Here is a 27,883-nt window from a genome sequence, read left to right on the forward strand (position 1 = left end):
AAAATGGGATGAGACGTTGGGTCACTCTGCTTGTGCTCACACTACGTGCCCCGGAGAAGTTATGACGCAGCAGATGTCCACCCCCTTTCTCTACACATGTGGACCCCAAAGAGGCGCTGGGTAGTGGGTGTTCTCAGGCCAAGAGCAGTCCTTGTTCTGGGCTGCACATGCTTTGTGGTTCACAGGTTGTCTGACCCTGCTCCTCTGGGAGACTTTCAGAGCTGGCGCTATCCCTGGGCTGCCCAAGCAAAGAGGCATAGAGGCCTTTCACCCTGAAGGCCATGGGCTTGTTTCCCATGGAGAATGTGTACGTCGCCCCTCCCGGGCTGGAGGCGTGTAAGTTGACACCATGTATTCTGCCCACGGAAAATCCAAGTAGGTGTACTCGATTTGGGCTGCCTGGTGAAACAGTGTGCAGTCGCCAGCACCCGGAGTACTTTTCCTCTAGTTTGATTCCTAGCTAGGTAAACCCGGACTTCGGAGGCTAGGTGGCAGCAAACGTGTTAAGCTTGTGGGGAAACCCTTTGACCAATGGGCCATATGCTTGTGCGTGTGGCCGGAGTTAGGCAGGAACTCTCCCACTCAGGGTTTTTACCTTACGATAAGCTGTCCCTTTTGGCTGAAGAAGCGGGCGTGTCTGTATCACATCCTGGGAAGCAGGGCCTGAGGGGAGGCTGCCTACTGACTAGCCTCCATTATAGGCAGCTGAGAAAATGGGGCAATTCTTATGGAACCCGCTTACAACGAAATGTTTCTCTTCAGAAGAGGGGATTTTGCTACCACACGTCAGCAGCTCCTCTCCCTCAGAGTGCTGTTCCTGTGTAGACTAGGGAAAACCACCATGGTCTCCAGCTTTTGAACGGCTCTTTTCCCAGTTGGTTTCATCCGTGAAAGAGCCAGAAGGGCTGATCTCAAGCAATCGGCCTGCACAACCTGAGTCCTTGGGGTCAGGCAGTCCTGAGTCATTGTGCCACCAAAAGAATGAAAGCAAAGTTGCCTGCCACAGGAAAGCACAGCGAGGCCTGGTGCTTTCTCTCGGAAATTGAAGTGGGCTTGAAAGGTGAGGCTTATACTACATTGTGGAAAAGCTCGTGGTTACGGCTATCTTTCTCCCTCTCTCTCTCCCGTCCCATGGGCTCAGCCGTGTGGGAATGCTGAGTGGGAGAGACCGCCTGTGTGTCGGGCTCAGAAGTCTTCTTCGCTTTAGGGCAATTACGTTTCTGTCTTACTTCGTGGAGGAAGAATGAGGGCGCCCAGAGATTTTCTGACATGAAATAACTAATGACAGAGCATCTGGAGGAGCTGGAAGGAGCCGAAAAGCCAGCATTCCGAAGGTGTCTGTGAGAGCTGCCAGACACTCTGCCGTCATAGGCCTAAGAATCTTTGTGACGGCATGGCAACACTTGGAATCCTAGGACACTGTGGAAGGGCGACTCGCAAACTGGGTGGAAGAAGGTTCCAAGCCCAGTGTTCTTTCATGTACCAAAGAGAACGCAAGTGTCTGAGGCTGGGAGCATTGTTGCTGGAGAGCACTGCATCCTCGTGGGCCTGTCGGCTACTTGCCTGTTTCCGACCCTCTCAGGAAACTCTTCCAAAACGCCGTTGGGGCCCGCTTAGAGAGCGAAGCTGCGAAGTGGATGCTCGGAATATTAACCTATTTACTGGCCCCGGGTCCCAAGCATCCATCCTTCTCTGGAGGGTACGTACCCCACCAAGGGATTCAAGCAGGGAGTATGCCTTGTACAACTTACACAGGAAACTGGGTTGAGATGAAGGGCCACGCTGCTTGTGCTCACACTACGTGCGCCAGAGAAGTTATGACGTAGCAGATATCAACCCCCTTTCTTTACACATGTGGACCCCAAAGAAGTGCTGGGCCGTGGGTGTTCTCAGGCCAAGAGCAGTCCTTGTTCTGGCCTTCACCTGCTCTGTGGATCAAAGGTTCTTTGACTCTGCTCCTTTGGAAGCCTTTCAGAGCTGACCCTATGCCTTGGCTGCTGAAGCACAGAGGCATAGAGGCCTTTCACCCTGAAGGCATGGGCTTGTTTCCCATGGAAAGAGTCTATGTCGCCCCTCCCCGGCTGGAAGCGTGTAAGTTGACACCATTTTTTCTGCCCATGGAAAATACAAGAAGGTGTACTCGGTTTGGGCTGCCTGGTAAAACAGTTTGCAGTCGCCAGCACCCTGAGTACTATTCCTCAAGTTTGATTATTCCTAGCTAGGTAAACCCGGACTTCGGAGGCTAGATGGGAGCAAACGTGTTAAGCTTGTGGAGAAAGCCTTTGACCAATGGCAAAATGCTTGTGCTTGTGGCGGGGATTAGGCAGGAACTCTCCCACTCAAGGTTTTTACTTACGATACGCTTTCCTTTTAGGCTGAACCAGGCGACGTGTGTGTATCACATCCTGGGAAGCAGGGCCTGAGGGGAAACTGCCACCTGACTGGCCTCCATTATAGGCAGCTGACAAAACGGTCCCAAGCTTACGGAACCCACTTACCACGAAATGTTTCTCTTCAGAAGAGGAGATTATGCTACCACGCGTCAGCAGCTCCTCTCCCTCAGAGTGCTGTTCTTGTTTAGACTAGGGAAAACCACCACGATTTCCAGGTTTTGAACGGCTCTTTTCCCAGTTGGTTTCATCCGAGAAAGAGCCAGGAGGGCTGATCTCAGGCAATCGGCCTGCACACCGTGAGTCCTTGGGGTAGGGCAGTCCTGAGTCAATGTGTCTCCTAAAGAACGAAAGCAAAGTTTCCTGCCACAGCAAAGCACAGAGAGGCCTGGTGCTTTCTCTAGGAAATTCAAGTGGGCTTGAAAGGTGAGGCCTAGACTACATAGTGGAAAAGATCGGGATTACGGCTACCTCTCTCCCTCTCTCTGCCCCGTACCCTGTGCTCCGCCGTGTGGGAATGCTGATTGGGAGAGTCTGCCTCTCTGCCGGGCTCAGAAGGCTTCTTCCCGTTTGGGCAATTCCGTTTGGGTCTTACTTCGTGGAGGAGGAATGAGGGCGCCCAGAGGTTTTCTGACGTGAAATAACTAATGACAGAGCATCTGGAGGAGCTGGTTTCTCGGTGGAAGGAGCCAAAAAGCCAGCATTCCTAAGGTCTCTTTGAGAGCTGCCAGACACTCTGCCGTCATAGGCCTAAGAATTGGCCCTTGTAACGGCACGGCAACACTTGGAATCCTAGGACACTGTGGAAGGGCGACTCGCAAACTGGATGGAAGAAGCTTCCAAGCCCAGTGTTCTTTCATGTACCAAAGAGAACGCAAGTGTCTGACGCTGGTAGCATTGTTGCTGGAGAGCACTGGCCTCCTTGTGGGCCTGTCGGCTACTTTCCTGTTTCCGACCCTCTCAGGAAACTCTTCCAAAATACCGTTGGAACCTGCTTAGAGAGCGAAGCTGCGAAGTGGATGCACAGAACATTAACCTAGATACCAGCCCAGGGTCCCCAGCATCCATTTTTCTCTGGAGGGTACTTACCCCACACAGGGATTCAAGCAGCGCGTTTGCCTTGTACAACTTACACAGGAAAATGGGATGAGACGTTGGGTCACTCTGCTTGTGCTCACACTACGTGCCCCGGAGAAGTTATGACGCAGCAGATGTCCACCCCCTTTCTCTACACATGTGGACCCCAAAGAGGCGCTGGGTAGTGGGTGTTCTCAGGCCAAGAGCAGTCCTTGTTCTGGGCTGCACATGCTTTGTGGTTCACAGGTTGTCTGACCCTGCTCCTCTGGGAGACTTTCAGAGCTGACGCTATCCCTGGGCTGCCCAAGCAAAGAGGCATAGAGGCCTTTCACCCTGAAGGCCATGGGCTTGTTTCCCATGGAGAATGTGTACGTCGCCCCTCCCGGGCTGGAGGCGTGTAAGTTGACACCATGTATTCTGCCCACGGAAAATCCAAGTAGGTGTACTCGATTTGGGCTGCCTGGTGAAACAGTGTGCAGTCGCCAGCACCCGGAGTACTTTTCCTCTAGTTTGATTCCTAGCTAGGTAAACCCGGACTTCGGAGGCTAGGTGGCAGCAAACGTGTTAAGCTTGTGGGGAAACCCTTTGACCAATGGGCCATATGCTTGTGCGTGTGGCCGGAGTTAGGCAGGAACTCTCCCACTCAGGGTTTTTACCTTACGATAAGCTGTCCCTTTTGGCTGAAGCAGCGGGCGTGTCTGTATCACAGCCTGGGAAGCAGGGCCTGAGGGGAGGCTGCCAACTGACTAGCCTCCATTATAGGCAGCTGAGAAAATGGGGCAATTCTTATGGAACCCGCTTACAACGAAATGTTTCTCTTCAGAAGAGGGGATTTTGCTACCACACGTCAGCAGCTCCTCTCCCTCAGAGTGCTGTTCCTGTGTAGACTAGGGAAAACCACCATGGTCTCCAGCTTTTGAACGGCTCTTTTCCCAGTTGGTTTCATCCGTGAAAGAGCCAGAAGGGCTGATCTCAAGCAATCGGCCTGCACAACCTGAGTCCTTGGGGTCAGGCAGTCCTGAGTCATTGTGCCACCAAAAGAATGAAAGCAAAGTTGCCTGCCACAGGAAAGCACAGCGAGGCCTGGTGCTTTCTCTCGGAAATTGAAGTGGGCTTGAAAGGTGAGGCTTATACTACATTGTGGAAAAGCTCGTGGTTACGGCTATCTTTCTCCCTCTCTCTGTCCCGTCCCATGGGCTCAGCCGTGTGGGAATGCTGAGTGGGAGAGACCGCCTCTGTGTCGGGCTCAGAAGTCTTCTTCGCTTTAGGGCAATTACGTTTCTGTCTTACTTCGTGGAGGAAGAATGAGGGCGCCCAGAGATTTTCTGACATGAAATAACTAATGACAGAGCATCTGGAGGAGCTGGAAGGAGCCGAAAAGCCAGCATTCCGAAGGTGTCTGTGAGAGCTGCCAGACACTCTGCCGTCATAGGCCTAAGAATCTTTGTGACGGCATGGCAACACTTGGAATCCTAGGACACTGTGGAAGGGCGACTCGCAAACTGGGTGGAAGAAGGTTCCAAGCCCAGTGTTCTTTCATGTACCAAAGAGAACGCAAGTGTCTGAGGCTGGGAGCATTGTTGCTGGAGAGCACTGCATCCTCGTGGGCCTGTCGGCTACTTGCCTGTTTCCGACCCTCTCAGGAAACTCTTCCAAAACGCCGTTGGGGCCCGCTTAGAGAGCGAAGCTGCGAAGTGGATGCTCGGAATATTAACCTATTTACTGGCCCCGGGTCCCAAGCATCCATCCTTCTCTGGAGGGTACGTACCCCACCAAGGGATTCAAGCAGGGAGTATGCCTTGTACAACTTACACAGGAAACTGGGTTGAGATGAAGGGCCACGCTGCTTGTGCTCACACTACGTGCGCCAGAGAAGTTATGACGTAGCAGATATCAACCCCCTTTCTTTACACATGTGGACCCCAAAGAAGTGCTGGGCCGTGGGTGTTCTCAGGCCAAGAGCAGTCCTTGTTCTGGCCTTCACCTGCTCTGTGGATCAAAGGTTCTTTGACTCTGCTCCTTTGGAAGCCTTTCAGAGCTGACCCTATGCCTTGGCTGCTGAAGCACAGAGGCATAGAGGCCTTTCACCCTGAAGGCATGGGCTTGTTTCCCATGGAAAGAGTCTATGTCGCCCCTCCCCGGCTGGAAGCGTGTAAGTTGACACCATTTTTTCTGCCCATGGAAAATACAAGAAGGTGTACTCGGTTTGGGCTGCCTGGTAAAACAGTTTGCAGTCGCCAGCACCCTGAGTACTATTCCTCAAGTTTGATTATTCCTAGCTAGGTAAACCCGGACTTCGGAGGCTAGATGGGAGCAAACGTGTTAAGCTTGTGGAGAAAGCCTTTGACCAATGGCAAAATGCTTGTGCTTGTGGCGGGGATTAGGCAGGAACTCTCCCACTCAAGGTTTTTACTTACGATACGCTTTCCTTTTAGGCTGAACCAGGCGACGTGTGTGTATCACATCCTGGGAAGCAGGGCCTGAGGGGAAACTGCCACCTGACTGGCCTCCATTATAGGCAGCTGACAAAACGGTCCCAAGCTTACGGAACCCACTTACCACGAAATGTTTCTCTTCAGAAGAGGAGATTTTGCTACCACGCGTCAGCAGCTCCTCTCCCTCAGAGTGCTGTTCTTGTTTAGACTAGGGAAAACCACCACGATTTCCAGGTTTTGAACGGCTCTTTTCCCAGTTGGTTTCATCCGAGAAAGAGCCAGGAGGGCTGATCTCAGGCAATCGGCCTGCACACCGTGAGTCCTTGGGGTAGGGCAGTCCTGAGTCAATGTGTCTCCTAAAGAACGAAAGCAAAGTTTCCTGCCACAGCAAAGCACAGAGAGGCCTGGTGCTTTCTCTAGGAAATTCAAGTGGGCTTGAAAGGTGAGGCCTAGACTACATAGTGGAAAAGATCGGGATTACGGCTACCTCTCTCCCTCTCTCTGCCCCGTACCCTGTGCTCCGCCGTGTGGGAATGCTGATTGGGAGAGTCTGCCTCTCTGCCGGGCTCAGAAGGCTTCTTCCCGTTTGGGCAATTCCGTTTGGGTCTTACTTCGTGGAGGAGGAATGAGGGCGCCCAGAGGTTTTCTGACGTGAAATAACTAATGACAGAGCATCTGGAGGAGCTGGTTTCTCGGTGGAAGGAGCCAAAAAGCCAGCATTCCTAAGGTCTCTTTGAGAGCTGCCAGACACTCTGCCGTCATAGGCCTAAGAATTGGCCCTTGTAACGGCACGGCAACACTTGGAATCCTAGGACACTGTGGAAGGGCGACTCGCAAACTGGATGGAAGAAGCTTCCAAGCCCAGTGTTCTTTCATGTACCAAAGAGAACGCAAGTGTCTGACGCTGGTAGCATTGTTGCTGGAGAGCACTGGCCTCCTTGTGGGCCTGTCGGCTACTTTCCTGTTTCCGACCCTCTCAGGAAACTCTTCCAAAATACCGTTGGAACCTGCTTAGAGAGCGAAGCTGCGAAGTGGATGCACAGAACATTAACCTAGATACCAGCCCAGGGTCCCCAGCATCCATTTTTCTCTGGAGGGTACTTACCCCACACAGGGATTCAAGCAGCGCGTTTGCCTTGTACAACTTACACAGGAAAATGGGATGAGACGTTGGGTCACTCTGCTTGTGCTCACACTACGTGCCCCGGAGAAGTTATGACGCAGCAGATGTCCACCCCCTTTCTCTACACATGTGGACCCCAAAGAGGCGCTGGGTAGTGGGTGTTCTCAGGCCAAGAGCAGTCCTTGTTCTGGGCTGCACATGCTTTGTGGTTCACAGGTTGTCTGACCCTGCTCCTCTGGGAGACTTTCAGAGCTGACGCTATCCCTGGGCTGCCCAAGCAAAGAGGCAAAGAGGCCTTTCACCCTGAAGGCCATGGGCTTGTTTCCCATGGAGAATGTGTACGTCGCCCCTCCCGGGCTGGAGGCGTGTAAGTTGACACCATGTATTCTGCCCACGGAAAATCCAAGTAGGTGTACTCGATTTGGGCTGCCTGGTGCAACAGTGTGCAGTCGCCAGCACCCGGAGTACTTTTCCTCTAGTTTGATTCCTAGCTAGGTAAACCCGGACTTCGGAGGCTAGGTGGCAGCAAACGTGTTAAGCTTGTGGGGAAACCCTTTGACCAATGGGCCATATGCTTGTGCGTGTGGCCGGAGTTAGGCAGGAACTCTCCCACTCAGGGTTTTTCCCTTACGATAAGCTGTCCCTTTTGGCTGAAGCAGCGGGCGTGTCTGTATCACAGCCTGGGAAGCAGGGCCTGAGGGGAGGCTGCCAACTGACTAGCCTCCATTATAGGCAGCTGAGAAAATGGGGCAATTCTTATGGAACCCGCTTACAACGAAATGTTTCTCTTCAGAAGAGGGGATTTTGCTACCACACGTCAGCAGCTCCTCTCCCTCAGAGTGCCGTTCCTGTGTAGACTAGGGAAAACCACCATGGTCTCCAGCTTTTGAACGGCTCTTTTCCCAGTTGGTTTCATCCGTGAAAGAGCCAGAAGGGCTGATCTCAAGCAATCGGCCTGCACAACCTGAGTCCTTGGGGTCAGGCAGTCCTGAGTCATTGTGCCACCAAAAGAATGAAAGCAAAGTTGCCTGCCACAGGAAAGCACAGCGAGGCCTGGTGCTTTCTCTCGGAAATTGAAGTGGGCTTGAAAGGTGAGGCTTATACTACATTGTGGAAAAGCTCGTGGTTACGGCTATCTTTCTCCCTCTCTCTGTCCCGTCCCATGGGCTCAGCCGTGTGGGAATGCTGAGTGGGAGAGACCGCCTCTGTGTCGGGCTCAGAAATCTTCTTCGCTTTAGGGCAATTACGTTTCTGTCTTACTTCGTGGAGGAAGAATGAGGGCGCCCAGAGATTTTCTGACATGAAATAACTAATGACAGAGCATCTGGAGGAGCTGGAAGGAGCCGAAAAGCCAGCATTCCGAAGGTGTCTGTGAGAGCTGCCAGACACTCTGCCGTCATAGGCCTAAGAATCTTTGTGACGGCATGGCAACACTTGGAATCCTAGGACACTGTGGAAGGGCGACTCGCAAACTGGGTGGAAGAAGGTTCCAAGCCCAGTGTTCTTTCATGTACCAAAGAGAACGCAAGTGTCTGAGGCTGGGAGCATTGTTGCTGGAGAGCACTGCATCCTCGTGGGCCTGTCGGCTACTTGCCTGTTTCCGACCCTCTCAGGAAACTCTTCCAAAACGCCGTTGGGGCCCGCTTAGAGAGCGAAGCTGCGAAGTGGATGCTCGGAATATTAACCTATTTACTGGCCCCGGGTCCCAAGCATCCATCCTTCTCTGGAGGGTACGTACCCCACCAAGGGATTCAAGCAGGGAGTATGCCTTGTACAACTTACACAGGAAACTGGGTTGAGATGAAGGGCCACGCTGCTTGTGCTCACACTACGTGCGCCAGAGAAGTTATGACGTAGCAGATATCAACCCCCTTTCTTTACACATGTGGACCCCAAAGAAGTGCTGGGCCGTGGGTGTTCTCAGGCCAAGAGCAGTCCTTGTTCTGGCCTTCACCTGCTCTGTGGATCAAAGGTTCTTTGACTCTGCTCCTTTGGAAGCCTTTCAGAGCTGACCCTATGCCTTGGCTGCTGAAGCACAGAGGCATAGAGGCCTTTCACCCTGAAGGCATGGGCTTGTTTCCCATGGAAAGAGTCTATGTCGCCCCTCCCCGGCTGGAAGCGTGTAAGTTGACACCATTTTTTCTGCCCATGGAAAATACAAGAAGGTGTACTCGGTTTGGGCTGCCTGGTAAAAGAGTTTGCAGTCGCCAGCACCCTGAGTACTATTCCTCAAGTTTGATTATTCCTAGCTAGGTAAACCCGGACTTCGGAGGCTAGATGGGAGCAAACGTGTTAAGCTTGTGGAGAAAGCCTTTGACCAATGGCAAAATGCTTGTGCTTGTGGCGGGGATTAGGCAGGAACTCTCCCACTCAAGGTTTTTACTTACGATACGCTTTCCTTTTAGGCTGAACCAGGCGACGTGTGTGTATCACATCCTGGGAAGCAGGGCCTGAGGGGAAACTGCCACCTGACTGGCCTCCATTATAGGCAGCTGACAAAACGGTCCCAAGCTTACGGAACCCACTTACCACGAAATGTTTCTCTTCAGAAGAGGAGATTTTGCTACCACGCGTCAGCAGCTCCTCTCCCTCAGAGTGCTGTTCTTGTTTAGACTAGGGAAAACCACCACGATTTCCAGGTTTTGAACGGCTCTTTTCCCAGTTGGTTTCATCCGAGAAAGAGCCAGGAGGGCTGATCTCAGGCAATCGGCCTGCACACCGTGAGTCCTTGGGGTAGGGCAGTCCTGAGTCAATGTGTCTCCTAAAGAACGAAAGCAAAGTTTCCTGCCACAGCAAAGCACAGAGAGGCCTGGTGCTTTCTCTAGGAAATTCAAGTGGGCTTGAAAGGTGAGGCCTAGACTACATAGTGGAAAAGATCGGGATTACGGCTACCTCTCTCCCTCTCTCTGCCCCGTACCCTGTGCTCAGCCGTGTGGGAATGCTGATTGGGAGAGTCTGCCTCTCTGCCGGGCTCAGAAGGCTTCTTCCCGTTTGGGCAATTCCGTTTGTGTCTTACTTCGTGGAGGAGGAATGAGGGCGCCCAGAGGTTTTCTGACGTGAAATAACTAATGACAGAGCATCTGGAGGAGCTGGTTTCTCGGTGGAAGGAGCCAAAAAGCCAGCATTCCTAAGGTCTCTTTGAGAGCTGCCAGACACTCTGCCGTCATAGGCCTAAGAATTGGCCCTTGTAACGGCACGGCAACACTTGGAATCCTAGGACACTGTGGAAGGGCGACTCGCAAACTGGATGGAAGAAGCTTCCAAGCCCAGTGTTCTTTCATGTACCAAAGAGAACGCAAGTGTCTGACGCTGGTAGCATTGTTGCTGGAGAGCACTGGCCTCCTTGTGGGCCTGTCGGCTACTTTCCTGTTTCCGACCCTCTCAGGAAACTCTTCCAAAATACCGTTGGAACCTGCTTAGAGAGCGAAGCTGCGAAGTGGATGCACAGAACATTAACCTAGATACCAGCCCAGGGTCCCCAGCATCCATTTTTCTCTGGAGGGTACTTACCCCACACAGGGATTCAAGCAGCGCGTTTGCCTTGTACAACTTACACAGGAAAATGGGATGAGACGTTGGGTCACTCTGCTTGTGCTCACACTACGTGCCCCGGAGAAGTTATGACGCAGCAGATGTCCACCCCCTTTCTCTACACATGTGGACCCCAAAGAGGCGCTGGGTAGTGGGTGTTCTCAGGCCAAGAGCAGTCCTTGTTCTGGGCTGCACATGCTTTGTGGTTCACAGGTTGTCTGACCCTGCTCCTCTGGGAGACTTTCAGAGCTGACGCTATCCCTGGGCTGCCCAAGCAAAGAGGCATAGAGGCCTTTCACCCTGAAGGCCATGGGCTTGTTTCCCATGGAGAATGTGTACGTCGCCCCTCCCGGGCTGGAGGCGTGTAAGTTGACACCATGTATTCTGCCCACGGAAAATCCAAGTAGGTGTACTCGATTTGGGCTGCCTGGTGAAACAGTGTGCAGTCGCCAGCACCCGGAGTACTTTTCCTCTAGTTTGATTCCTAGCTAGGTAAACCCGGACTTCGGAGGCTAGGTGGCAGCAAACGTGTTAAGCTTGTGGGGAAACCCTTTGACCAATGGGCCATATGCTTGTGCGTGTGGCCGGAGTTAGGCAGGAACTCTCCCACTCAGGGTTTTTACCTTACGATAAGCTGTCCCTTTTGGCTGAAGAAGCGGGCGTGTCTGTATCACATCCTGGGAAGCAGGGCCTGAGGGGAGGCTGCCTACTGACTAGCCTCCATTATAGGCAGCTGAGAAAATGGGGCAATTCTTATGGAACCCGCTTACAACGAAATGTTTCTCTTCAGAAGAGGGGATTTTGCTACCACACGTCAGCAGCTCCTCTCCCTCAGAGTGCTGTTCCTGTGTAGACTAGGGAAAACCACCATGGTCTCCAGCTTTTGAACGGCTCTTTTCCCAGTTGGTTTCATCCGTGAAAGAGCCAGAAGGGCTGATCTCAAGCAATCGGCCTGCACAACCTGAGTCCTTGGGGTCAGGCAGTCCTGAGTCATTGTGCCACCAAAAGAATGAAAGCAAAGTTGCCTGCCACAGGAAAGCACAGCGAGGCCTGGTGCTTTCTCTCGGAAATTGAAGTGGGCTTGAAAGGTGAGGCTTATACTACATTGTGGAAAAGCTCGTGGTTACGGCTATCTTTCTCCCTCTCTCTCTCCCGTCCCATGGGCTCAGCCGTGTGGGAATGCTGAGTGGGAGAGACCGCCTGTGTGTCGGGCTCAGAAGTCTTCTTCGCTTTAGGGCAATTACGTTTCTGTCTTACTTCGTGGAGGAAGAATGAGGGCGCCCAGAGATTTTCTGACATGAAATAACTAATGACAGAGCATCTGGAGGAGCTGGAAGGAGCCGAAAAGCCAGCATTCCGAAGGTGTCTGTGAGAGCTGCCAGACACTCTGCCGTCATAGGCCTAAGAATCTTTGTGACGGCATGGCAACACTTGGAATCCTAGGACACTGTGGAAGGGCGACTCGCAAACTGGGTGGAAGAAGGTTCCAAGCCCAGTGTTCTTTCATGTACCAAAGAGAACGCAAGTGTCTGAGGCTGGGAGCATTGTTGCTGGAGAGCACTGCATCCTCGTGGGCCTGTCGGCTACTTGCCTGTTTCCGACCCTCTCAGGAAACTCTTCCAAAACGCCGTTGGGGCCCGCTTAGAGAGCGAAGCTGCGAAGTGGATGCTCGGAATATTAACCTATTTACTGGCCCCGGGTCCCAAGCATCCATCCTTCTCTGGAGGGTACGTACCCCACCAAGGGATTCAAGCAGGGAGTATGCCTTGTACAACTTACACAGGAAACTGGGTTGAGATGAAGGGCCACGCTGCTTGTGCTCACACTACGTGCGCCAGAGAAGTTATGACGTAGCAGATATCAACCCCCTTTCTTTACACATGTGGACCCCAAAGAAGTGCTGGGCCGTGGGTGTTCTCAGGCCAAGAGCAGTCCTTGTTCTGGCCTTCACCTGCTCTGTGGATCAAAGGTTCTTTGACTCTGCTCCTTTGGAAGCCTTTCAGAGCTGACCCTATGCCTTGGCTGCTGAAGCACAGAGGCATAGAGGCCTTTCACCCTGAAGGCATGGGCTTGTTTCCCATGGAAAGAGTCTATGTCGCCCCTCCCCGGCTGGAAGCGTGTAAGTTGACACCATTTTTTCTGCCCATGGAAAATACAAGAAGGTGTACTCGGTTTGGGCTGCCTGGTAAAACAGTTTGCAGTCGCCAGCACCCTGAGTACTATTCCTCAAGTTTGATTATTCCTAGCTAGGTAAACCCGGACTTCGGAGGCTAGATGGGAGCAAACGTGTTAAGCTTGTGGAGAAAGCCTTTGACCAATGGCAAAATGCTTGTGCTTGTGGCGGGGATTAGGCAGGAACTCTCCCACTCAAGGTTTTTACTTACGATACGCTTTCCTTTTAGGCTGAACCAGGCGACGTGTGTGTATCACATCCTGGGAAGCAGGGCCTGAGGGGAAACTGCCACCTGACTGGCCTCCATTATAGGCAGCTGACAAAACGGTCCCAAGCTTACGGAACCCACTTACCACGAAATGTTTCTCTTCAGAAGAGGAGATTTTGCTACCACGCGTCAGCAGCTCCTCTCCCTCAGAGTGCTGTTCTTGTTTAGACTAGGGAAAACCACCACGATTTCCAGGTTTTGAACGGCTCTTTTCCCAGTTGGTTTCATCCGAGAAAGAGCCAGGAGGGCTGATCTCAGGCAATCGGCCTGCACACCGTGAGTCCTTGGGGTAGGGCAGTCCTGAGTCAATGTGTCTCCTAAAGAACGAAAGCAAAGTTTCCTGCCACAGCAAAGCACAGAGAGGCCTGGTGCTTTCTCTAGGAAATTCAAGTGGGCTTGAAAGGTGAGGCCTAGACTACATAGTGGAAAAGATCGGGATTACGGCTACCTCTCTCCCTCTCTCTGCCCCGTACCCTGTGCTCAGCCGTGTGGGAATGCTGATTGGGAGAGTCTGCCTCTCTGCCGGGCTCAGAAGGCTTCTTCCCGTTTGGGCAATTCCGTTTGTGTCTTACTTCGTGGAGGAGGAATGAGGGCGCCCAGAGGTTTTCTGACGTGAAATAACTAATGACAGAGCATCTGGAGGAGCTGGTTTCTCGGTGGAAGGAGCCAAAAAGCCAGCATTCCTAAGGTCTCTTTGAGAGCTGCCAGACACTCTGCCGTCATAGGCCTAAGAATTGGCCCTTGTAACGGCACGGCAACACTTGGAATCCTAGGACACTGTGGAAGGGCGACTCGCAAACTGGATGGAAGAAGCTTCCAAGCCCAGTGTTCTTTCATGTACCAAAGAGAACGCAAGTGTCTGACGCTGGTAGCATTGTTGCTGGAGAGCACTGGCCTCCTTGTGGGCCTGTCGGCTACTTTCCTGTTTCCGACCCTCTCAGGAAACTCTTCCAAAATACCGTTGGAACCTGCTTAGAGAGCGAAGCTGCGAAGTGGATGCACAGAACATTAACCTAGATACCAGCCCAGGGTCCCCAGCATCCATTTTTCTCTGGAGGGTACTTACCCCACACAGGGATTCAAGCAGCGCGTTTGCCTTGTACAACTTACACAGGAAAATGGGATGAGACGTTGGGTCACTCTGCTTGTGCTCACACTACGTGCCCCGGAGAAGTTATGACGCAGCAGATGTCCACCCCCTTTCTCTACACATGTGGACCCCAAAGAGGCGCTGGGTAGTGGGTGTTCTCAGGCCAAGAGCAGTCCTTGCTCTGGGCTGCACATGCTTTGTGGTTCACAGGTTGTCTGACCCTGCTCCTCTGGGAGACTTTCAGAGCTGACGCTATCCCTGGGCTGCCCAAGCAAAGAGGCATAGAGGCCTTTCACCCTGAAGGCCATGGGCTTGTTTCCCATGGAGAATGTGTACGTCGCCCCTCCCGGGCTGGAGGCGTGTAAGTTGACACCATGTATTCTGCCCACGGAAAATCCAAGTAGGTGTACTCGATTTGGGCTGCCTGGTGAAACAGTGTGCAGTCGCCAGCACCCGGAGTACTTTTCCTCTAGTTTGATTCCTAGCTAGGTAAACCCGGACTTCGGAGGCTAGGTGGCAGCAAACGTGTTAAGCTTGTGGGGAAACCCTTTGACCAATGGGCCATATGCTTGTGCGTGTGGCCGGAGTTAGGCAGGAACTCTCCCACTCAGGGTTTTTCCCTTACGATAAGCTGTCCCTTTTGGCTGAAGCAGCGGGCGTGTCTGTATCACAGCCTGGGAAGCAGGGCCTGAGGGGAGGCTGCCAACTGACTAGCCTCCATTATAGGCAGCTGAGAAAATGGGGCAATTCTTATGGAACCCGCTTACAACGAAATGTTTCTCTTCAGAAGAGGGGATTTTGCTACCACACGTCAGCAGCTCCTCTCCCTCAGAGTGCTGTTCCTGTGTAGACTAGGGAAAACCACCATGGTCTCCAGCTTTTGAACGGCTCTTTTCCCAGTTGGTTTCATCCGTGAAAGAGCCAGAAGGGCTGATCTCAAGCAATCGACCTGCACAACCTGAGTCCTTGGGGTCAGGCAGTCCTGAGTCATTGTGCCACCAAAAGAATGAAAGCAAAGTTGCCTGCCACAGGAAAGCACAGCGAGGCCTGGTGCTTTCTCTCGGAAATTGAAGTGGGCTTGAAAGGTGAGGCTTATACTACATTGTGGAAAAGCTCGTGGTTACGGCTATCTTTCTCCCTCTCTCTGTCCCGTCCCATGGGCTCAGCCGTGTGGGAATGCTGAGTGGGAGAGACCGCCTCTGTGTCGGGCTCAGAAGTCTTCTTCGCTTTAGGGCAATTACGTTTCTGTCTTACTTCGTGGAGGAAGAATGAGGGCGCCCAGAGATTTTCTGACATGAAATAACTAATGACAGAGCATCTGGAGGAGCTGGAAGGAGCCGAAAAGCCAGCATTCCGAAGGTGTCTGTGAGAGCTGCCAGACACTCTGCCGTCATAGGCCTAAGAATCTTTGTGACGGCATGGCAACACTTGGAATCCTAGGACACTGTGGAAGGGCGACTCGCAAACTGGGTGGAAGAAGGTTCCAAGCCCAGTGTTCTTTCATGTACCAAAGAGAACGCAAGTGTCTGAGGCTGGGAGCATTGTTGCTGGAGAGCACTGCATCCTCGTGGGCCTGTCGGCTACTTGCCTGTTTCCGACCCTCTCAGGAAACTCTTCCAAAACGCCGTTGGGGCCCGCTTAGAGAGCGAAGCTGCGAAGTGGATGCTCGGAATATTAACCTATTTACTGGCCCCGGGTCCCAAGCATCCATCCTTCTCTGGAGGGTACGTACCCCACCAAGGGATTCAAGCAGGGAGTATGCCTTGTACAACTTACACAGGAAACTGGGTTGAGATGAAGGGCCACGCTGCTTGTGCTCACACTACGTGCGCCAGAGAAGTTATGACGTAGCAGATATCAACCCCCTTTCTTTACACATGTGGACCCCAAAGAAGTGCTGGGCCGTGGGTGTTCTCAGGCCAAGAGCAGTCCTTGTTCTGGCCTTCACCTGCTCTGTGGATCAAAGGTTCTTTGACTCTGCTCCTTTGGAAGCCTTTCAGAGCTGACCCTATGCCTTGGCTGCTGAAGCACAGAGGCATAGAGGCCTTTCACCCTGAAGGCATGGGCTTGTTTCCCATGGAAAGAGTCTATGTCGCCCCTCCCCGGCTGGAAGCGTGTAAGTTGACACCATTTTTTCTGCCCATGGAAAATACAAGAAGGTGTACTCGGTTTGGGCTGCCTGGTAAAACAGTTTGCAGTCGCCAGCACCCTGAGTACTATTCCTCAAGTTTGATTATTCCTAGCTAGGTAAACCCGGACTTCGGAGGCTAGATGGGAGCAAACGTGTTAAGCTTGTGGAGAAAGCCTTTGACCAATGGCAAAATGCTTGTGCTTGTGGCGGGGATTAGGCAGGAACTCTCCCACTCAAGGTTTTTACTTACGATACGCTTTCCTTTTAGGCTGAACCAGGCGACGTGTGTGTATCACATCCTGGGAAGCAGGGCCTGAGGGGAAACTGCCACCTGACTGGCCTCCATTATAGGCAGCTGACAAAACGGTCCCAAGCTTACGGAACCCACTTACCACGAAATGTTTCTCTTCAGAAGAGGAGATTTTGCTACCACGCGTCAGCAGCTCCTCTCCCTCAGAGTGCTGTTCTTGTTTAGACTAGGGAAAACCACCACGATTTCCAGGTTTTGAACGGCTCTTTTCCCAGTTGGTTTCATCCGAGAAAGAGCCAGGAGGGCTGATCTCAGGCAATCGGCCTGCACACCGTGAGTCCTTGGGGTAGGGCAGTCCTGAGTCAATGTGTCTCCTAAAGAACGAAAGCAAAGTTTCCTGCCACAGCAAAGCACAGAGAGGCCTGGTGCTTTCTCTAGGAAATTCAAGTGGGCTTGAAAGGTGAGGCCTAGACTACATAGTGGAAAAGATCGGGATTACGGCTACCTCTCTCCCTCTCTCTGCCCCGTACCCTGTGCTCCGCCGTGTGGGAATGCTGATTGGGAGAGTCTGCCTCTCTGCCGGGCTCAGAAGGCTTCTTCCCGTTTGGGCAATTCCGTTTGTGTCTTACTTCGTGGAGGAGGAATGAGGGCGCCCAGAGGTTTTCTGACGTGAAATAACTAATGACAGAGCATCTGGAGGAGCTGGTTTCTCGGTGGAAGGAGCCAAAAAGCCAGCATTCCTAAGGTCTCTTTGAGAGCTGCCAGACACTCTGCCGTCATAGGCCTAAGAATTGGCCCTTGTAACGGCACGGCAACACTTGGAATCCTAGGACACTGTGGAAGGGCGACTCGCAAACTGGATGGAAGAAGCTTCCAAGCCCAGTGTTCTTTCATGTACCAAAGAGAACGCAAGTGTCTGACGCTGGTAGCATTGTTGCTGGAGAGCACTGGCCTCCTTGTGGGCCTGTCGGCTACTTTCCTGTTTCCGACCCTCTCAGGAAACTCTTCCAAAATACCGTTGGAACCTGCTTAGAGAGCGAAGCTGCGAAGTGGATGCACAGAACATTAACCTAGATACCAGCCCAGGGTCCCCAGCATCCATTTTTCTCTGGAGGGTACTTACCCCACACAGGGATTCAAGCAGCGCGTTTGCCTTGTACAACTTACACAGGAAAATGGGATGAGACGTTGGGTCACTCTGCTTGTGCTCACACTACGTGCCCCGGAGAAGTTATGACGCAGCAGATGTCCACCCCCTTTCTCTACACATGTGGACCCCAAAGAGGCGCTGGGTAGTGGGTGTTCTCAGGCCAAGAGCAGACCTTGTTCTGGGCTGCACATGCTTTGTGGTTCACAGGTTGTCTGACCCTGCTCCTCTGGGAGACTTTCAGAGCTGACGCTATCCCTGGGCTGCCCAAGCAAAGAGGCATAGAGGCCTTTCACCCTGAAGGCCATGGGCTTGTTTCCCATGGAGAATGTGTACGTCGCCCCTCCCGGGCTTGAGGCGTGTAAGTTGACACCATGTATTCTGCCCACGGAAAATCCAAGTAGGTGTACTCGATTTGGGCTGCCTGGTGAAACAGTGTGCAGTCGCCAGCACCCGGAGTACTTTTCCTCTAGTTTGATTCCTAGCTAGGTAAACCCGGACTTCGGAGGCTAGGTGGCAGCAAACGTGTTAAGCTTGTGGGGAAACCCTTTGACCAATGGGCCATATGCTTGTGCGTGTGGCCGGAGTTAGGCAGGAACTCTCCCACTCAGGGTTTTTCCCTTACGATAAGCTGTCCCTTTTGGCTGAAGCAGCGGGCGTGTCTGTATCACAGCCTGGGAAGCAGGGCCTGAGGGGAGGCTGCCAACTGACTAGCCTCCATTATAGGCAGCTGAGAAAATGGGGCAATTCTTATGGAACCCGCTTACAACGAAATGTTTCTCTTCAGAAGAGGGGATTTTGCTACCACACGTCAGCAGCTCCTCTCCCTCAGAGTGCCGTTCCTGTGTAGACTAGGGAAAACCACCATGGTCTCCAGCTTTTGAACGGCTCTTTTCCCAGTTGGTTTCATCCGTGAAAGAGCCAGAAGGGCTGATCTCAAGCAATCGGCCTGCACAACCTGAGTCCTTGGGGTCAGGCAGTCCTGAGTCATTGTGCCACCAAAAGAATGAAAGCAAAGTTGCCTGCCACAGGAAAGCACAGCGAGGCCTGGTGCTTTCTCTCGGAAATTGAAGTGGGCTTGAAAGGTGAGGCTTATACTACATTGTGGAAAAGCTCGTGATTACGGCTATCTTTCTCCCTCTCTCTGTCCCGTCCCATGGGCTCAGCCGTGTGGGAATGCTGAGTGGGAGAGACCGCCTGTGTGTCGGGCTCAGAAGTCTTCTTCGCTTTAGGGCAATTACGTTTCTGTCTTACTTCGTGGAGGAAGAATGAGGGCGCCCAGAGATTTTCTGACATGAAATAACTAATGACAGAGCATCTGGAGGAGCTGGAAGGAGCCGAAAAGCCAGCATTCCGAAGGTGTCTGTGAGAGCTGCCAGACACTCTGCCGTCATAGGCCTAAGAATCTTTGTGACGGCATGGCAACACTTGGAATCCTAGGACACTGTGGAAGGGCGACTCGCAAACTGGGTGGAAGAAGGTTCCAAGCCCAGTGTTCTTTCATGTACCAAAGAGAACGCAAGTGTCTGAGGCTGGGAGCATTGTTGCTGGAGAGCACTGCATCCTCGTGGGCCTGTCGGCTACTTGCCTGTTTCCGACCCTCTCAGGAAACTCTTCCAAAACGCCGTTGGGGCCCGCTTAGAGAGCGAAGCTGCGAAGTGGATGCTCGGAATATTAACCTATTTACTGGCCCCGGGTCCCAAGCATCCATCCTTCTCTGGAGGGTACGTACCCCACCAAGGGATTCAAGCAGGGAGTATGCCTTGTACAACTTACACAGGAAACTGGGTTGAGATGAAGGGCCACGCTGCTTGTGCTCACACTACGTGCGCCAGAGAAGTTATGACGTAGCAGATATCAACCCCCTTTCTTTACACATGTGGACCCCAAAGAAGTGCTGGGCCGTGGGTGTTCTCAGGCCAAGAGCAGTCCTTGTTCTGGCCTTCACCTGCTCTGTGGATCAAAGGTTCTTTGACTCTGCTCCTTTGGAAGCCTTTCAGAGCTGACCCTATGCCTTGGCTGCTGAAGCACAGAGGCATAGAGGCCTTTCACCCTGAAGGCATGGGCTTGTTTCCCATGGAAAGAGTCTATGTCGCCCCTCCCCGGCTGGAAGCGTGTAAGTTGACACCATTTTTTCTGCCCATGGAAAATACAAGAAGGTGTACTCGGTTTGGGCTGCCTGGTAAAACAGTTTGCAGTCGCCAGCACCCTGAGTACTATTCCTCAAGTTTGATTATTCCTAGCTAGGTAAACCCGGACTTCGGAGGCTAGATGGGAGCAAACGTGTTAAGCTTGTGGAGAAAGCCTTTGACCAATGGCAAAATGCTTGTGCTTGTGGCGGGGATTAGGCAGGAACTCTCCCACTCAAGGTTTTTACTTACGATACGCTTTCCTTTTAGGCTGAACCAGGCGACGTGTGTGTATCACATCCTGGGAAGCAGGGCCTGAGGGGAAACTGCCACCTGACTGGCCTCCATTATAGGCAGCTGACAAAACGGTCCCAAGCTTACGGAACCCACTTACCACGAAATGTTTCTCTTCAGAAGAGGAGATTTTGCTACCACGCGTCAGCAGCTCCTCTCCCTCAGAGTGCTGTTCTTGTTTAGACTAGGGAAAACCACCACGATTTCCAGGTTTTGAACGGCTCTTTTCCCAGTTGGTTTCATCCGAGAAAGAGCCAGGAGGGCTGATCTCAGGCAATCGGCCTGCACACCGTGAGTCCTTGGGGTAGGGCAGTCCTGAGTCAATGTGTCTCCTAAAGAACGAAAGCAAAGTTTCCTGCCACAGCAAAGCACAGAGAGGCCTGGTGCTTTCTCTAGGAAATTCAAGTGGGCTTGAAAGGTGAGGCCTAGACTACATAGTGGAAAAGATCGGGATTACGGCTACCTCTCTCCCTCTCTCTGCCCCGTACCCTGTGCTCCGCCGTGTGGGAATGCTGATTGGGAGAGTCTGCCTCTCTGCCGGGCTCAGAAGGCTTCTTCCCGTTTGGGCAATTCCGTTTGGGTCTTACTTCGTGGAGGAGGAATGAGGGCGCCCAGAGGTTTTCTGACGTGAAATAACTAATGACAGAGCATCTGGAGGAGCTGGTTTCTCGGTGGAAGGAGCCAAAAAGCCAGCATTCCTAAGGTCTCTTTGAGAGCTGCCAGACACTCTGCCGTCATAGGCCTAAGAATTGGCCCTTGTAACGGCACGGCAACACTTGGAATCCTAGGACACTGTGGAAGGGCGACTCGCAAACTGGATGGAAGAAGCTTCCAAGCCCAGTGTTCTTTCATGTACCAAAGAGAACGCAAGTGTCTGACGCTGGTAGCATTGTTGCTGGAGAGCACTGGCCTCCTTGTGGGCCTGTCGGCTACTTTCCTGTTTCCGACCCTCTCAGGAAACTCTTCCAAAATACCGTTGGAACCTGCTTAGAGAGCGAAGCTGCGAAGTGGATGCACAGAACATTAACCTAGATACCAGCCCAGGGTCCCCAGCATCCATTTTTCTCTGGAGGGTACTTACCCCACACAGGGATTCAAGCAGCGCGTTTGCCTTGTACAACTTACACAGGAAAATGGGATGAGACGTTGGGTCACTCTGCTTGTGCTCACACTACGTGCCCCGGAGAAGTTATGACGCAGCAGATGTCCACCCCCTTTCTCTACACATGTGGACCCCAAAGAGGCGCTGGGTAGTGGGTGTTCTCAGGCCAAGAGCAGACCTTGTTCTGGGCTGCACATGCTTTGTGGTTCACAGGTTGTCTGACCCTGCTCCTCTGGGAGACTTTCAGAGCTGACGCTATCCCTGGGCTGCCCAAGCAAAGAGGCATAGAGGCCTTTCACCCTGAAGGCCATGGGCTTGTTTCCCATGGAGAATGTGTACGTCGCCCCTCCCGGGCTGGAGGCGTGTAAGTTGACACCATGTATTCTGCCCACGGAAAATCCAAGTAGGTGTACTCGATTTGGGCTGCCTGGTGAAACAGTGTGCAGTCGCCAGCACCCGGAGTACTTTTCCTCTAGTTTGATTCCTAGCTAGGTAAACCCGGACTTCGGAGGCTAGGTGGCAGCAAACGTGTTAAGCTTGTGGGGAAACCCTTTGACCAATGGGCCATATGCTTGTGCGTGTGGCCGGAGTTAGGCAGGAACTCTCCCACTCAGGGTTTTTCCCTTACGATAAGCTGTCCCTTTTGGCTGAAGCAGCGGGCGTGTCTGTATCACAGCCTGGGAAGCAGGGCCTGAGGGGAGGCTGCCAACTGACTAGCCTCCATTATAGGCAGCTGAGAAAATGGGGCAATTCTTATGGAACCCGCTTACAACGAAATGTTTCTCTTCAGAAGAGGGGATTTTGCTACCACACGTCAGCAGCTCCTCTCCCTCAGAGTGCCGTTCCTGTGTAGACTAGGGAAAACCACCATGGTCTCCAGCTTTTGAACGGCTCTTTTCCCAGTTGGTTTCATCCGTGAAAGAGCCAGAAGGGCTGATCTCAAGCAATCGGCCTGCACAACCTGAGTCCTTGGGGTCAGGCAGTCCTGAGTCATTGTGCCACCAAAAGAATGAAAGCAAAGTTGCCTGCCACAGGAAAGCACAGCGAGGCCTGGTGCTTTCTCTCGGAAATTGAAGTGGGCTTGAAAGGTGAGGCTTATACTACATTGTGGAAAAGCTCGTGATTACGGCTATCTTTCTCCCTCTCTCTGTCCCGTCCCATGGGCTCAGCCGTGTGGGAATGCTGAGTGGGAGAGACCGCCTCTGTGTCGGGCTCAGAAGTCTTCTTCGCTTTAGGGCAATTACGTTTCTGTCTTACTTCGTGGAGGAAGAATGAGGGCGCCCAGAGATTTTCTGACATGAAATAACTAATGACAGAGCATCTGGAGGAGCTGGAAGGAGCCGAAAAGCCAGCATTCCGAAGGTGTCTGTGAGAGCTGCCAGACACTCTGCCGTCATAGGCCTAAGAATCTTTGTGACGGCATGGCAACACTTGGAATCCTAGGACACTGTGGAAGGGCGACTCGCAAACTGGGTGGAAGAAGGTTCCAAGCCCAGTGTTCTTTCATGTACCAAAGAGAACGCAAGTGTCTGAGGCTGGGAGCATTGTTGCTGGAGAGCACTGCATCCTCGTGGGCCTGTCGGCTACTTGCCTGTTTCCGACCCTCTCAGGAAACTCTTCCAAAACGCCGTTGGGGCCCGCTTAGAGAGCGAAGCTGCGAAGTGGATGCTCGGAATATTAACCTATTTACTGGCCCCGGGTCCCAAGCATCCATCCTTCTCTGGAGGGTACGTACCCCACCAAGGGATTCAAGCAGGGAGTATGCCTTGTACAACTTACACAGGAAACTGGGTTGAGATGAAGGGCCACGCTGCTTGTGCTCACACTACGTGCGCCAGAGAAGTTATGACGTAGCAGATATCAACCCCCTTTCTTTACACATGTGGACCCCAAAGAAGTGCTGGGCCGTGGGTGTTCTCAGGCCAAGAGCAGTCCTTGTTCTGGCCTTCACCTGCTCTGTGGATCAAAGGTTCTTTGACTCTGCTCCTTTGGAAGCCTTTCAGAGCTGACCCTATGCCTTGGCTGCTGAAGCACAGAGGCATAGAGGCCTTTCACCCTGAAGGCATGGGCTTGTTTCCCATGGAAAGAGTCTATGTCGCCCCTCCCCGGCTGGAAGCGTGTAAGTTGACACCATTTTTTCTGCCCATGGAAAATACAAGAAGGTGTACTCGGTTTGGGCTGCCTGGTAAAAGAGTTTGCAGTCGCCAGCACCCTGAGTACTATTCCTCAAGTTTGATTATTCCTAGCTAGGTAAACCCGGACTTCGGAGGCTAGATGGGAGCAAACGTGTTAAGCTTGTGGAGAAAGCCTTTGACCAATGGCAAAATGCTTGTGCTTGTGGCGGGGATTAGGCAGGAACTCTCCCACTCAAGGTTTTTACTTACGATACGCTTTCCATTTAGGCTGAACCAGGCGACGTGTGTGTATCACATCCTGGGAAGCAGGGCCTGAGGGGAAACTGCCACCTGACTGGCCTCCATTATAGGCAGCTGACAAAACGGTCCCAAGCTTACGGAACCCACTTACCACGAAATGTTTCTCTTCAGAAGAGGAGATTTTGCTACCACGCGTCAGCAGCTCCTCTCCCTCAGAGTGCTGTTCTTGTTTAGACTAGGGAAAACCACCACGATTTCCAGGTTTTGAACGGCTCTTTTCCCAGTTGGTTTCATCCGAGAAAGAGCCAGGAGGGCTGATCTCAGGCAATCGGCCTGCACACCGTGAGTCTTTGGGGTAGGGCAGTCCTGAGTCAATGTGTCTCCTAAAGAACGAAAGCAAAGTTTCCTGCCACAGAAAAGCACAGAGAGGCCTGGTGCTTTCTCTAGGAAATTCAAGTGGGCTTGAAAGGTGAGGCCTAGACTACATAGTGGAAAAGATCGGGATTACGGCTACCTCTCTCCCTCTCTCTGCCCCGTACCCTGTGCTCAGCCGTGTGGGAATGCTGATTGGGAGAGTCTGCCTCTCTGCCGGGCTCAGAAGGCTTCTTCCCGTTTGGGCAATTCCGTTTGGGTCTTACTTCGTGGAGGAGGAATGAGGGCGCCCAGAGGTTTTCTGACGTGAAATAACTAATGACAGAGCATCTGGAGGAGCTGGTTTCTCGGTGGAAGGAGCCAAAAAGCCAGCATTCCTAAGGTCTCTTTGAGAGCTGCCAGACACTCTGCCGTCATAGGCCTAAGAATTGGCCCTTGTAACGGCACGGCAACACTTGGAATCCTAGGACACTGTGGAAGGGCGACTCGCAAACTGGATGGAAGAAGCTTCCAAGCCCAGTGTTCTTTCATGTACCAAAGAGAACGCAAGTGTCTGACGCTGGTAGCATTGTTGCTGGAGAGCACTGGCCTCCTTGTGGGCCTGTCGGCTACTTTCCTGTTTCCGACCCTCTCAGGAAACTCTTCCAAAATACCGTTGGAACCTGCTTAGAGAGCGAAGCTGCGAAGTGGATGCACAGAACATTAACCTAGATACCAGCCCAGGGTCCCCAGCATCCATTTTTCTCTGGAGGGTACTTACCCCACACAGGGATTCAAGCAGCGCGTTTGCCTTGTACAACTTACACAGGAAAATGGGATGAGACGTTGGGTCACTCTGCTTGTGCTCACACTACGTGCCCCGGAGAAGTTATGACGCAGCAGATGTCCACCCCCTTTCTCTACACATGTGGACCCCAAAGAGGCGCTGGGTAGTGGGTGTTCTCAGGCCAAGAGCAGTCCTTGTTCTGGGCTGCACATGCTTTGTGGTTCACAGGTTGTCTGACCCTGCTCCTCTGGGAGACTTTCAGAGCTGACGCTATCCCTGGGCTGCCCAAGCAAAGAGGCATAGAGGCCTTTCACCCTGAAGGCCATGGGCTTGTTTCCCATGGAGAATGTGTACGTCGCCCCTCCCGGGCTGGAGGCGTGTAAGTTGACACCATGTATTCTGCCCACGGAAAATCCAAGTAGGTGTACTCGATTTGGGCTGCCTGGTGCAACAGTGTGCAGTCGCCAGCACCCGGAGTACTTTTCCTCTAGTTTGATTCCTAGCTAGGTAAACCCGGACTTCGGAGGCTAGGTGGCAGCAAACGTGTTAAGCTTGTGGGGAAACCCTTTGACCAATGGGCCATATGCTTGTGCGTGTGGCCGGAGTTAGGCAGGAACTCTCCCACTCAGGGTTTTTACCTTACGATAAGCTGTCCCTTTTGGCTGAAGCAGCGGGCGTGTCTGTATCACAGCCTGGGAAGCAGGGCCTGAGGGGAGGCTGCCAACTGACTAGCCTCCATTATAGGCAGCTGAGAAAATGGGGCAATTCTTATGGAACCCGCTTACAACGAAATGTTTCTCTTCAGAAGAGGGGATTTTGCTACCACACGTCAGCAGCTCCTCTCCCTCAGAGTGCCGTTCCTGTGTAGACTAGGGAAAACCACCATGGTCTCCAGCTTTTGAACGGCTCTTTTCCCAGTTGGTTTCATCCGTGAAAGAGCCAGAAGGGCTGATCTCAAGCAATCGGCCTGCACAACCTGAGTCCTTGGGGTCAGGCAGTCCTGAGTCATTGTGCCACCAAAAGAATGAAAGCAAAGTTGCCTGCCACAGGAAAGCACAGCGAGGCCTGGTGCTTTCTCTCGGAAATTGAAGTGGGCTTGAAAGGTGAGGCTTATACTACATTGTGGAAAAGCTCGTGGTTACGGCTATCTTTCTCCCTCTCTCTGTCCCGTCCCATGGGCTCAGCCGTGTGGGAATGCTGAGTGGGAGAGACCGCCTGTGTGTCGGGCTCAGAAGTCTTCTTCGCTTTAGGGCAATTACGTTTCTGTCTTACTTCGTGGAGGAAGAATGAGGGCGCCCAGAGATTTTCTGACATGAAATAACTAATGACAGAGCATCTGGAGGAGCTGGAAGGAGCCGAAAAGCCAGCATTCCGAAGGTGTCTGTGAGAGCTGCCAGACACTCTGCCGTCATAGGCCTAAGAATCTTTGTGACGGCATGGCAACACTTGGAATCCTAGGACACTGTGGAAGGGCGACTCGCAAACTGGGTGGAAGAAGGTTCCAAGCCCAGTGTTCTTTCATGTACCAAAGAGAACGCAAGTGTCTGAGGCTGGGAGCATTGTTGCTGGAGAGCACTGCATCCTCGTGGGCCTGTCGGCTACTTGCCTGTTTCCGACCCTCTCAGGAAACTCTTCCAAAACGCCGTTGGGGCCCGCTTAGAGAGCGAAGCTGCGAAGTGGATGCTCGGAATATTAACCTATTTACTGGCCCCGGGTCCCAAGCATCCATCCTTCTCTGGAGGGTACGTACCCCACCAAGGGATTCAAGCAGGGAGTATGCCTTGTACAACTTACACAGGAAACTGGGTTGAGATGAAGGGCCACGCTGCTTGTGCTCACACTACGTGCGCCAGAGAAGTTATGACGTAGCAGATATCAACCCCCTTTCTTTACACATGTGGACCCCAAAGAAGTGCTGTGCCGTGGGTGTTCTCAGGCCAAGAGCAGTCCTTGTTCTGGCCTTCACCTGCTCTGTGGATCAAAGGTTCTTTGACTCTGCTCCTTTGGAAGCCTTTCAGAGCTGACCCTATGCCTTGGCTGCTGAAGCACAGAGGCATAGAGGCCTTTCACCCTGAAGGCATGGGCTTGTTTCCCATGGAAAGAGTCTATGTCGCCCCTCCCCGGCTGGAAGCGTGTAAGTTGACACCATTTTTTCTGCCCATGGAAAATACAAGAAGGTGTACTCGGTTTGGGCTGCCTGGTAAAAGAGTTTGCAGTCGCCAGCACCCTGAGTACTATTCCTCAAGTTTGATTATTCCTAGCTAGGTAAACCCGGACTTCGGAGGCTAGATGGGAGCAAACGTGTTAAGCTTGTGGAGAAAGCCTTTGACCAATGGCAAAATGCTTGTGCTTGTGGCGGGGATTAGGCAGGAACTCTCCCACTCAAGGTTTTTACTTACGATACGCTTTCCTTTTAGGCTGAACCAGGCGACGTGTGTGTATCACATCCTGGGAAGCAGGGCCTGAGGGGAAACTGCCACCTGACTGGCCTCCATTATAGGCAGCTGACAAAACGGTCCCAAGCTTACGGAACCCACTTACCACGAAATGTTTCTCTTCAGAAGAGGAGATTTTGCTACCACGCGTCAGCAGCTCCTCTCCCTCAGAGTGCTGTTCTTGTTTAGGCTAGGGAAAACCACCACGATTTCCAGGTTTTGAACGGCTCTTTTCCCAGTTGGTTTCATCCGAGAAAGAGCCAGGAGGGCTGATCTCAGGCAATCGGCCTGCACACCGTGAGTCCTTGGGGTAGGGCAGTCCTGAGTCAATGTGTCTCCTAAAGAACGAAAGCAAAGTTTCCTGCCACAGCAAAGCACAGAGAGGCCTGGTGCTTTCTCTAGGAAATTCAAGTGGGCTTGAAAGGTGAGGCCTAGACTACATAGTGGAAAAGATCGGGATTACGGCTACCTCTCTCCCTCTCTCTGCCCCGTACCCTGTGCTCAGCCGTGTGGGAATGCTGATTGGGAGAGTCTGCCTCTCTGCCGGGCTCAGAAGGCTTCTTCCCGTTTGGGCAATTCCGTTTGTGTCTTACTTCGTGGAGGAGGAATGAGGGCGCCCAGAGGTTTTCTGACGTGAAATAACTAATGACAGAGCATCTGGAGGAGCTGGTTTCTCGGTGGAAGGAGCCAAAAAGCCAGCATTCCTAAGGTCTCTTTGAGAGCTGCCAGACACTCTGCCGTCATAGGCCTAAGAATTGGCCCTTGTAACGGCACGGCAACACTTGGAATCCTAGG

This window comes from Eschrichtius robustus, chromosome 14, assembly GCF_028021215.1.
Source record: "Eschrichtius robustus isolate mEscRob2 chromosome 14, mEscRob2.pri, whole genome shotgun sequence".
Lineage (NCBI taxonomy): Eukaryota > Metazoa > Chordata > Mammalia > Artiodactyla > Eschrichtiidae > Eschrichtius > Eschrichtius robustus.